Source organism: Elephantulus edwardii, unplaced genomic scaffold, assembly GCF_000299155.1.
Source record: "Elephantulus edwardii isolate Elephantulus edwardi_28Jun2011 unplaced genomic scaffold, EleEdw1.0 scaffold00043, whole genome shotgun sequence".
In the NCBI taxonomy this organism is placed as follows: domain Eukaryota; kingdom Metazoa; phylum Chordata; class Mammalia; order Macroscelidea; family Macroscelididae; genus Elephantulus; species Elephantulus edwardii.
Genome location: NW_006399793.1, coordinates 9,629,333 through 9,641,625, shown reverse-complemented (window position 1 = coordinate 9,641,625; position 12,293 = coordinate 9,629,333).

The following is a 12,293-nucleotide window of genomic DNA, read 5'->3' as shown; positions in this document are numbered from 1 at the left end:
AGAGGGATGCCACTTCATTATGAGCCATAGGTAACTCAGTGGCGTGAAACAACAACAAAGACTCTGGCACACATAAGATAGTTATGAATTAGAATTAACACTATAGTAACTTTTTCCACAAACAGTTGTAGTTGAGCAGTCACCTACTTAATAAGATCTATTTAATCATTAGATCATTGTCTAATAAGCAACCAGACAAATATGTCTTGGAGAAAATAAAGAAAGAATGTTCCTTAAAGGAAAAATGGCAAGACTTTCTGTCATACACTTCAAGTATATTCACAGAAAAGGCTAGTGTCTGAAGAAGGACATTATGGTAAAGGATCTATGAAAAAGAAGACTCTCAACAAGGATCAACACAGTCGCTGCAATAATAGAGTGAAATTGTTACGTTAGCAAAGGATTGGACAATATTTCATCTGTTGTGCATAAAGTGTCTATGAGGTAGAGTCTACTTGAAGGTAAATAACAACAAAAATGACAACAGAATGTTGCTGAATGTTTGAAATGTTTAAGTAATTGGCACAATCAGGTCTCATGTCACTGTCAGTCTCTTTGCTGTTGTGACTTGATTGCTGCACTCCTGGTATTTAAAATACTAGCAGAATTCCCATGGTGAATAGATTTCATTAGTGTTTCTAAACTAAAACAGACAATGATCAGGACTGGACATGCATTTCTTAAACAATGAGCCCCAGAAAAGCTTATAATACCAGGAGAGCACTGTCTGATATAATGTTGGAAGATGAACTTCTTAGTTAGAAAACACAAAATACAACTGGGGAAGAACTGGCTCCTCAGAGTTGCTGTTGTTGGTAGGTGCTGTTGAGTCAACTGTGACTCATAGAGACATTATGGACATTGGATCTGAATCTTGCCCTATTTTGTGCTATCTTCATCATCCCGGATATACTTGAGCCCATTGTTATGGTCACTTTAGTGATCCATCTTCTTGAAAGTCTTTCTCTCTTTCACTGACTCTACACTTCTCAAAGCCTCATGTCTCTTTCCAAGGACGGATATTTGTAATGACATGCCCAAAGTGTGTGAGATGAAACTTCAATATCCTTGCCTCTAAGGGACACCCTATTTGAATTTCCTCCAAGACAATTTGTTGATTCTTTTGTCACTCTGTGGGGTATTCAAGACTCTTACTCATAACCGTAATTCAAAGATGTTGATTCTTCTATCATCCCTAGCCATTCTCCAACTTTCTGATGCAGAGTAAGTAATTGAAAAGACCATGAGTTATATCAGATGCAACTTAGTGTTTAAACTTACATTATTGTTTCTTAGCACCTTGGAAAGTTCCTTGACAGTAGATTTTCCTAAAGCAACATATCTTCTGATTTACTGATTACTGATATCAAGTAGGTTGATTGTTCATACAACCAAGATGAAATAATTGACTACTACAATCTTTTCTTTATTTATCATGATGTTTCCTATAGGTCCAGCGGTACTCACTTCGGTATTTTTGGTGTTGAGATGTAATTCATATTGAAGGCTGTAGTTGTTGATTTTCCGTAGCCTCTCCCTGAATGATGGAGATGAGCATAAATTTTCATCCAGTGAAGGAACTTCCTTTGATGATATGGCACCACTCAAAGTGCGAAAATACATCTGCAAAGATTCATATAGAATTGAAACATAGAATGTACAAAATGTGAATCTAGGGAAATTGAAAGTTGCTAAAGAAATTATAAACATAATCATCAAGAATTTCTAAGCAATAGGGAGCTGATGGACTGATTTTGGCCATTTTGAATCAGATAATGGTATGATCTAGTATGCCCATAATGAATAATTGAAGATGAATGATGTTAAATTCACTATTAAACAGAGCATTTCAGGATCTTTCCTGAAGTTAAATGATGTCAGTTATATAACAATATCCATACATATTCAAGAAAATATTTTAATTCTGTGATTCAAGTATACACACAAAACACAAGTGTAAAAATGGAGGAACTAAGGATTTCTACCAAAAGATATGATAAAGGTACGTTAAAAATAGCTGGTGACTGGAATGTAAAAGTCTGAAACAAAGAATAAAGAACATATGAATAACTCCAAATATTTTCACCATGAAGTTCTATTTTTATAAGTTTATTTACTATATTTTAACTGGTTAAGTTTAAGAATTTAGAAATTTGGGGACCTCTCCATTTAAAGAAATTAATAAGATTAATTGCTACAAGAAAAATAAATCTATATACATGCACTGAAAAGTTGAAAGGCTGTATATATGTACTGAAAAGCTGATACTTTAAATATGTCAGGACCCATGAGTCTGACTATATTTCTATTACGAGCACATCATGTTCTATGAACATGATAAATTTATTAGATATATGCACTGATAACTTTGTAAGTGAAATAATGAAGTACTTAATTCTATATATAAAATCTAAGGAAGTTATATGATTCTTCCAAGTATCAAGGCCAGTTGGTATCAGAGTCAAAGCATGCATTCAGGAATTTTTTTTGGGGGAGGGTAAATAGAGAAAGAATATTTTCAAATTTCTGAGGAAAAAAATATGTTTTTGTTCATAGATTATTCTCAATCTATAATATTGTTTCATTTCGTTAACAGAGTATAACTTAAATACTTAAGCAAAGCTAAATATATTGAAATACAACGTAGCAATGAATAAGGGGAAGAGAGGTAGAACAGCTAGTGTGGAGCAGTTTCTGCTGGGCTCAGAGCCTAGGAGTGTTTGGCTGGCTAAAGATACGTCTTTGCCAGTCCAGGTGATGGGTACCACACATTTCAGAGAAAGTATTCCTTCTAATCTGCAGGACAGGTTGCAAACCATGAGTAGCACAATTTACAGTTTCTGGTAGTGACTTGCTTCAGAATTAGGATGGCAATGGATGTGGTCAGAGGTAGGGTTAGTTCTTGGCAAGCCAGAGTTTGTATAAATGAGGGAGGTAAGAAGGTATAGGATGTGAGTGAGGAGAACTTTTCCCACTATCTGGTAACTATAGGGGATGATGTGTACAGGGAACAAGGAGGAGATTGGACTTTTACGGCTGGGTTTCTACCTCTTCTGCCATTATCTGAAAATGGCCCTGTCAAGCTGTTTATAATTCTGGGTTCTCCTGTTCTTTCTGTTTGATGTTTTAATTCCATTTCACAGCCTTTTCAGCTGTTCATTAGTAACTAATAATAATCAGAATAACTCATAGAGGTCACATTTCAGCATACCTCTCAACTTAAGACAGACTAAGAAATAGTCTTGACCATAACCTGAAAAATAAAAAAACAAACACAAGACTTAAAAAGTCCTACAGATAGAAGAGGAACATTGTTAGATAGAGTACCAGGAATAGATCTTCTAAGATTGGAAGACACTAAAAAATTAGTAGAAATGGCTGCAAATGCCCATTAATGATCGAAACATGGACTGTAAAAGTATTAATCTAAAAAAAATGAGCAATGTCAAAATTGGAATACATAAAGACTGATATCCTAGGCATTGTGAGCTGAGATGGATTGCTGTTGACCACTTTGACTCAGACAATCACATAATCTATTATTCTTGAGATGAATAGTTAAGGGGAAATGGAACTGCATTTACAGTCCAAAAGAAAAGTCCAAGATCTATCCTGAAGTACAATGCTGTGATTGAAGGATAGTTGTTGTTATGTGACACATAATAACCCTATGTACAGTAGCTCTGAACTCCGCCCTGTCCTGAGCCAGTCTCACTGATTCTGACATATCAACCCCCATTGGCCCAGTTACTATATCAATACATCTCATCTGGATCTTCCTCTCCTAAGCTGTCTGTCCACCCTTCTGAGCATGATGTCCTTCTCCAAGGACTGGTCTCTCCTGGCCATGTGACCAAAGTATGTGAGATGGAGCTTCAAAATTTTAGCCTCCAAGAAGAAACTTAGTTTTACCCTCTCCAAGACAGACCTATTTGTTTTCTTGGCAGTCATGGTATGTTCAAAACACTTCTCCACCTCCATAATTAAAATACATCAATTTTTCTTCTGTCATGCTTAGTCATTGCCCAGCTCTCTGACCCATAGCAAGTAATTAAGAAGACCACGCAAAGGCTTAGGCTCACAATAGTCTCTAGACTGAAATCATTGCTCTTCAACACTCTAGAGAGATCCCTGACAATAGATTTGATTTTCCCAATGCAATTCATCTTTGATTTCTGGACTGCTGGGCTTAAGAATGTTGATTGTGGAGCCGAGAAAGCTGTAATTGCTAACAACCTAAATCTCTCCTCATGGTGATGCCACTTGGCCCAGTGGTAGGAATCTTTGTCTTCTTGATGTTGAGCTTCAATACATATTGAAGACTACAGTCCTGGACCTTCTGCAGCAAGAGCCTCAGGTCTTCTTCTGTTTCCACAAGTAAGGTTGTGTCATCTGCATAACGTAAGTTGTTAATGCGTCTTTTTCCAATCCTGATACCACATCCCACCTCATAAAGAAGAGTATCCAAACTTATACAAGATAGAACTGTATTTATAAGTATTATTAAAATATATGCACCAACTACCAATCATAAAGATGATGAAATTGAGTATTTCTATTAATTGATGCAGTCTGAAATTTATAAAACATTAAAACATTTTAAGAGGCATTAATACAAATAGACATCTTAAACACAAAAATTGGAAGCAAAGAAGGGCCCATTAGTTGGAAAAGACTAACTTGGTGACAGAAATTAATCTGGAGTTTTAATTATAAACTTTCATATATTCAATAATTTGTTAATTGCAATTACCTTTTTAAAAACAAATGGAGAACAAACATGCCACTTACCTTATGGATTATACAGGAATCCGATACACTACTCTGAGGGAAAGTCATGGAGAAGCTAAATGTTAATAGTCATGGAATTTCAGGGACTGACTAGGGAAGAGACTCATTGATTACTTCAATTCAAATTGAAGCTGAAGAAAATTAAAGCAAGTTGGCAAGAATCACAAAGGACCTTGAGTCTGTCTCACCTGAATTTAAAAACCATCTCAACAATAGATTTCATATATTGAACATTAGTTATTAAAAAAGAATAATTATAAGAAAGTGTGCCAAAATGTGGTATTAGAAAATTAAAAGGGAAGAACACACTTAGCATCTCAAATTGAAAGAATTTAAAAGCCAAGTTAAACCTTGAATTTTAATACTGAATAATTCTATGAGCAAAATATTTCTAATCTATTATTTATTTATACCATCAATCACTTTTATGCAATCATGTATGTTCATTGTTTCCCTCATGTACATTTTGTTTTATACTATCATTTATGTACATTGAGATTTATAGAATTAATGCTAATCTATTATTTTCTCTTCCTGCCTGAAATCCCTATTATACCTTACCTTTTTTTCACCTCCAAACCTCTCAACTAATTTCTGCTGTCCTGTTGATTTTCTCTTCCTTCTTCCATGCATGTTCTCCTCCTTCCTATTTAAACAGTTCTAGATAACTCTTGTTCTACCTTACTAATTAGAGTTCTTATGTCCACATGGTAAGAAGCTGTACTACAAAGGTATACAGTTCAAGTCCACTAGTTGCTCCTCTTTAGAAAGATGGACAATCAACTCCCATAAAGTTTACAGTCTCTGAAAATCCATTGGAGGATCCGCTATGTGTTGGTTCTGATTCTTTAGTACATAAATCCAACAACATTTATAATTCCAATAGTTGTACTGTCTTTATTTTATTTTTCCCCAGGTTAATCCATACTTGCATTGATCCTTTTATGTTCTTTGTTTACCCATTACATTTCTATTCTTCTCCTCTCTGCTCCCCTTAGTTACCCTCCTATTACCCTAATATTTAGGGAGCTCTAGTGTCTGAATGGTAAAGAATTTTACTGGCAAGGCAAAGGTGTGTGATTCAAATCCACTAGGTGCTCCTCAGGAGAAGGATGGGCTTGCGTTTTTTTAGTTGTTATTGAGTTATTTCACTCAACATAATGCTCTCAATGTTTTAATGTACATTACAATATTGTGCTGTTATTTAGTGCCACATAATATTTCATTGTGTGAGTATACCATAGTTTTTCTATCCATTCATTTGTTGGTGGACATTGGTTTGCTTCTATTTCTCTTGCTATTGAGAATTGCACTGCTATAATATAGTTGCACATATCTCTGTTCATTTCTTAGCTTTCATTTTCTTGGGGCATATTCTCAGTGGTGGAACGACTAGGCCATATGAGTTTTCTATGTTCAGGTTTATGAGGAAACCGCAAACTGCCTTCCATAGTGTTTGTATCATTTTATAGTTCCATCAATAGTGCATCAGAATTCCAAACACTGCATCCCTTCCAACACTTTTTGTTTGCTCTTCTATTCAACTTTGCTGCTGCTGTTGGGATGAGATGGTATCTCATTGCAGTTTTTATTTGCATCTGTCTTATTTCTAGAGATTTTGGATATTCTTCACACGTTTGCCAGCCAAATGTCTTCCTTTGTAAAATGTCTTTTTATGCCTTTTGCCCATTTTGTAATTGGGTTATCAGTCTTTTTCTTATGGAGATCCTGCAAAGTTTAGTTATGAGACGATTTGTTGAAGAGGTTCTTATGTCCCCTTTTAATAAGTTTTGTTTCCTTGTGTAATCTCAATTGACTATAGGTAGATGGGTTGATTTCTGGGTTCTTTATTCGATTCTATTGATCTATATGTCTATTATAACATGTCCATGCCGTTTTGATTACTATGGCTGTGTAATAGGTTGTTTTGCTTGGTCATTTTTTACTAAAATAGAGCACTTTAAAAAAAATTTCTATAGGTTAATTCACAAAATCTGAATACAAATTAGAACAATTCTTTCCGTTTTCCTCACCTCCCATTATGTTGTACAACGCGATGATAAATACCTCCCTCCCCCTGCACATCCACATTCCTCTGCTTTCAGCCTCTCTCACAACTCTTGGATCTTTATACTCATTCTACAATAATGGTTTTATACGACATTTACCCTTGTGGGACTGTTATTGTTGTTGTTATGTGCCATCAAGTCGTTTGCTACTCATAGCGAACCTACGTACAAGAGCTCTAAACGCTGTTCTATCCTGTGCCAACCTAGCCATCTCAAACACACTTATTCCCACCGATCCAGTCACAGAATCAATTCATCTCATCGAAGGTCTTCCTCTCCTTCACCACTCTGTCAAACATGATGTCCTTCTCCAAGGACCAGTCCCTCCTTGCAACATGCTCTAAGTATGTCAGACGAAGCTTCAGAATCCTGACTCCAAGGAGCATTCTGCCTTCACCCTCTCCAGGACAAATCTGTTTGTTCTTCTAGCAGTTCATGGTATATTCAACACTCTTCTCCAGCACCACAGCTCAAAGGCATCAATTCTCTTTCTATCAACCCTATTCACTGTCCAACTCTCTGATGCATAGCACGTAACTGCGAAGACTATAGCCCGGATCAGGTGCACCTTAGTCGATAGCCTGACATCGTTGCTTTTCAGTACTCTTGAGAGGTCCCTCTCAGCCTACTTTCCCAAAGCAATTTGTCTCTTGATTTCCTGGCACATAACAACAACAGCAACAACAACATTAGACCGTGTTTCACTTATTTTGATGGTATTAAAATAGGTGAATGGTATGACTAGGGAATTAAAGCAGGAGCCTTGAAAAGACAGAGCTGGACTATATTTGTGGAGTGTACTCATACTTACTTGTAAAAGCAACTTTTCAACTGAATCCTGGGAGTTGAAGAGAAATGTGCCATCAAAGAACAATGATGGGATTTCAGACTGAAGAATTATCAAATACTGGGAACCCAGAGGTGAGGTGAATTTTGTAGGCTGGAGAAACTAAACAAACTTTTTTATTATTTATAAAACACAAGGAATATACGAGATGAAGCAGATCAGAGAAATAAATAAGGCCAATATTATTCAAAGAGAAATCTTGAAAAAGATGCAAATGTTTTTTAAGCAGTATTTCAACAGATATTTGTGCCAAATGGTTGAAGTGTCCTTCAACAGATAATTTTTTTAACAAAATATTATATATCCATGTTGCTATTATGTTCTTATATGCTGTCAAGTAGGTACACGCTCACAGCTAGTCCTCTAGCAGGTTTCTGAGGCTATAAATCACACCAGAAAGTGTTGCCCATTGTTCTCCAGTGGAGCAGCTGGAGCTGATGAATTTGAATCCAGTGCCTTTGAGTTAACAGTTCAACTTCTTGCCTATTAGATTACCAGATCTCTCTGATAGAGCTATACAGTGGATTATTATTTAGTAATAAGGAGAAATTAATTCTTGATATAAGTGACAGCATAAACAGAGTGTGAAACCATTATGTTGAGTAAAATAAATCAGAAAAAAAGGCAAATATTGTATGACTGAATTTCCATCAACCATTCAGAATAAGCAAGTATATAAAGATCCAAGGTGATAAATAATTTTAGGGAGCTCTGGTAGCCTAGTGGCAAGAAGCTGCTCTCCAATTCCAAAGGCATGCAGTTTGAACCCACCAACTGTTCCACAAGAGAAGGGTGGGCAATGTCTTCCTGTGTGATTGACTGTGTCTGAGAAACTGCCAGAGGGTCAGCAATGGGTTGATTCTGACTTGATGGTACATAACAAGGATAAGGGTTAGATAGATGGGGAAATGGAGAAGTACTGATTAATTATTACTTAATGTTAGTTGTTGTTGTTAAGTGCAGTAGAGTCACAGGCGATTCATAGTGACCCTATGAAGGAGAGTCCTCTACGCTTGGGTGCCTTTCATCCTCTCTCCAAGTTCATAGGGTTCCCGGAGGCAAGCTATTATGGAAGTGGACGCCACTCCTCCTTCCAAACTTAATGTTTAGAGTGATAAAAAAATTCTGGAAATAGATATTATTGATATTTATTGTAAAAAATCATAACTAATGTCAATGAATTATGTACATAAAATTGCTAAAAAGACAAATTTAAAAATCGTATATATTTAATAACTGAAACCAAAGCCACTTTAGACAAGCGAGTAACATGATCATACTTACTTTACAATTTTCACTCTTCTATCTGCAAAATAAATAGAGAAGTGTAACAGTAGAAGCAGAAACACTACTAGTAATTGCAGCTTTCCAATAAAAGGTGGTCTGAAAAAGGGTAGTGAGTATGAGACAAGGATGAAAAGAACTGATTTGGAAGAACCATAAACTGATCAGTTGGAAGTATTTGGTAGCATAGCATATAAGAGACAGAATAAGGATAACTGTTGCTGTTGTTGTTAGGTGCCATCAAGTTGAGTACAACTTATAGTGACTCTATAAACAATAGATCCTGTCCTATTCTGTGCCATCTTTGTACTTCCTGACATAGTAGAACCCATTACAGCAGTCACTGTGTCAATCCATCTGGTCAAGGGTCTTCTTCTCCTTCACTGACCCTCTACCTTTCCAAGAATAATGTCCATTGTCAAGGACTAGCCCCCTCCTAGCAACATTCCCAAAGTATGTGAAGTGAAGTCTCATCATTCTTGCCTTCAAAAGCTGTTTGGCAGTCCACGGAATGGTCATCACTCTATTCAAACACCACAGCTCAAAAGCATCAATTCATTATCTGTCTTCCTTATTTATTGTCCAGTTCTAAGAGCATAACAAGTGACTGGAAAGACCATGCTCTCAATCAGATGCTCTTTTTTCCTAAAGCTGACATCATTACTTCTTAGTAATTTGCAGACTTTCCCAGTGCAATATGTCTCCTGATTTCCTGACTCCTAGTACCAACTGTGTTAATTGTGAATCCAAGTAAGATGAAGCTATTGACAGTTTCAATCTCTTCTCCATCCTTCATGATGTTGCCAATTGGTCCAGTGGTAAGAATCTTTTTTTTTCTTGAAATTGAGATGCATGCAATCCATACCGAAGGCTACAGTCCTTTAATTCTGCAACCAGTGTTTCAAGTCCTCCTAGTGTTCAGCAAACAAGGTTGTGTCATCTGCATAACACAGGTTATTAAGGAGAGTGGCAGAAAGAGAGACAGGCTCCAGACCCATGGGAATTATGAATTCAGTTTTGGTGTGTTGAGATTCAACAGAGTTCTGTTGGCTTAGTCATTGGAAGTTACTTTGCTAATCCAAAGAGCATGCCTCTGACAAGTCAAACCCATCACTGATTCATAGAGATAAAGCTGGGAAATTTCCTCCCTTGTGATTTACGACCTCAGATAACTGGCAAAGATCTCTGATGAGATCCAGATCTGAGAGCAATGTGTTGGATTTTATGATTTTGAACAAATTTAGAAACCCTAAGAAGTATGCATGAAGCTATTAAATAAGCATTTAGGAGATATTTAAGCTGACTTTTCTGTATAGATTACCCATGAAGGGCTATTTCTTATTCATTCTTCTGAAATACAATCACGCAGAATCTCAATAGTGACTGAACTGACCTCATCTTATGTATTTCCATAGCAGGAATGTTTGTCAATAACTCTTAAGCCACTTGACAATTATTTTCTATTTCTATACTTGAAGAAGGAAAAACAACTGTTTCTTCCTCTTTTTCAATTTTTAAAACATAGGAATAATGCCTTCTTTCTTGCTAGATACAATTCTAAATATAATAGTTTCTTCTTGTTGGGGGTTAATCATTAATCATTGGGTTGTATAATTTGATGGGTGGGGGAGTGAGGGAAATGAAAAGAATTTGTTCAAATTTGTATTTGAATTTTGTAAATAAACTACTAGGGAAAAAATAGTTTCTTGTTGTTATATACCATTGTGATACCTGGAACTCATAGCAACCCTATCTGCAATTGATCTGATCCCTTCCCAATCCTGAGCCAGTCTCACTGTCTTCAACACACCTATCCTCATTAACCCAGATACTGTGTCAATCCACCTCATCTGGGGTCTTCCTGTCCTGCACCGTCCCTCCACCCTTCCAAGCACAATATCTCTTCCATCCTGGCCACGTGTCCAAAGAGTGTGAGATGGAGCTTCAAAATGCAGTCTCATAAGGACAAATGCTGCATAAAACCATTACGGTAAAAATAGAAGGATAACTAGTAAAATATGTATGGGAACGCAAGAAGGGGGAAGGGCTGAGGATGAATAGGTGCAAAACCACAGGGTTTCATAGTTTGGTGGGTAAAGGGAGGTAGGGAAGAAAATGAAAAGTATCTGGGTGAGAAGATAGGGTAATGATAGGCAATGTATAATGGTGATTAATTTTATACAATATAAGATATGAGAAAGACTGTATGAAATATAATGTGAATGAAAAACAGTATGAAATGCACCGTATAAGAGCTTTGTAAGCAAACCAATTAAAAAAATCCTGGCCTCTAAAAAGCAACTTGATTTTACCCTCTCAAAAGACAGACTAAATTTGTCCTCTTGATCATCCATGGTATGCTCAGTACTTCTCTCTAGCACCACAACTCCAACATATTGATTCTTCTTCTATAATCTTCTGTCATCTTCAATAATTGTTCAGGTTGCTGATGCATAGCAAGTAATTGCAAAGATCATGTCCTGAATCAGGTGCACCTTAGTCTCTAGACTGACATCATTGCTTGTTAGCATTTTAGAGAGGTTGATGACAACAGATTTCTCTAATATAATTCTTCTTTTGAGTAGGCTGTCTTAATAAATGCTTATTGGATTGAATCTGGACTACCACATCAAAGATGCATTTTGCATCCTAAGCAATAGGTTTTAGGCTGGAGTCAGACTGTTTAGGGTATTCTATGTTCAGACAAGAGTTTGAATTTTTTGCTTTTATTTTGAGTACCACTCTAAGTTTTTCACCTGATTATTGATGTAAGAAAAACCTTATAATAACTTATGTATGTTTTACTGGGTATATATTTTATAGTTCTAAGTGTTTATTTCAATGAAATAAATGGATTGAATTTTGCACAATGACTTACTCATTTCAAATACGTTTTTTAAGAGACATAAACTCAGGTTTTATACATGGATTTCACCTGATTGTAAGTATAGAAATAAGATCTATTACATCTGCGGAAAGAACTGCTGCAGAAGCTCAGTATCAGCTGTGAAAACTGGGCCAGGAGCTGATTGTGGAACAGACCACCAACTACTCATATGCAAGTTCAAGCTGAAGCTGAAGAAAATTAAACCGAATCCACGGAAACCAAAATATGGCTTTGAGTCTATCCCACCTGAATTGCAGAACCACCTCAGGAACAGGTTTGAGGCTTGAACACTAATGAGCAAAGACCAGATAAGTTGTGGGAGGATATCAAGGGTATCATCTAGGAAGACCTCACAGAGTCATTGCAAAGACAAAAGAGGAAGAGAAGATTAAAATGGATTTCAGAAGAGACTCTG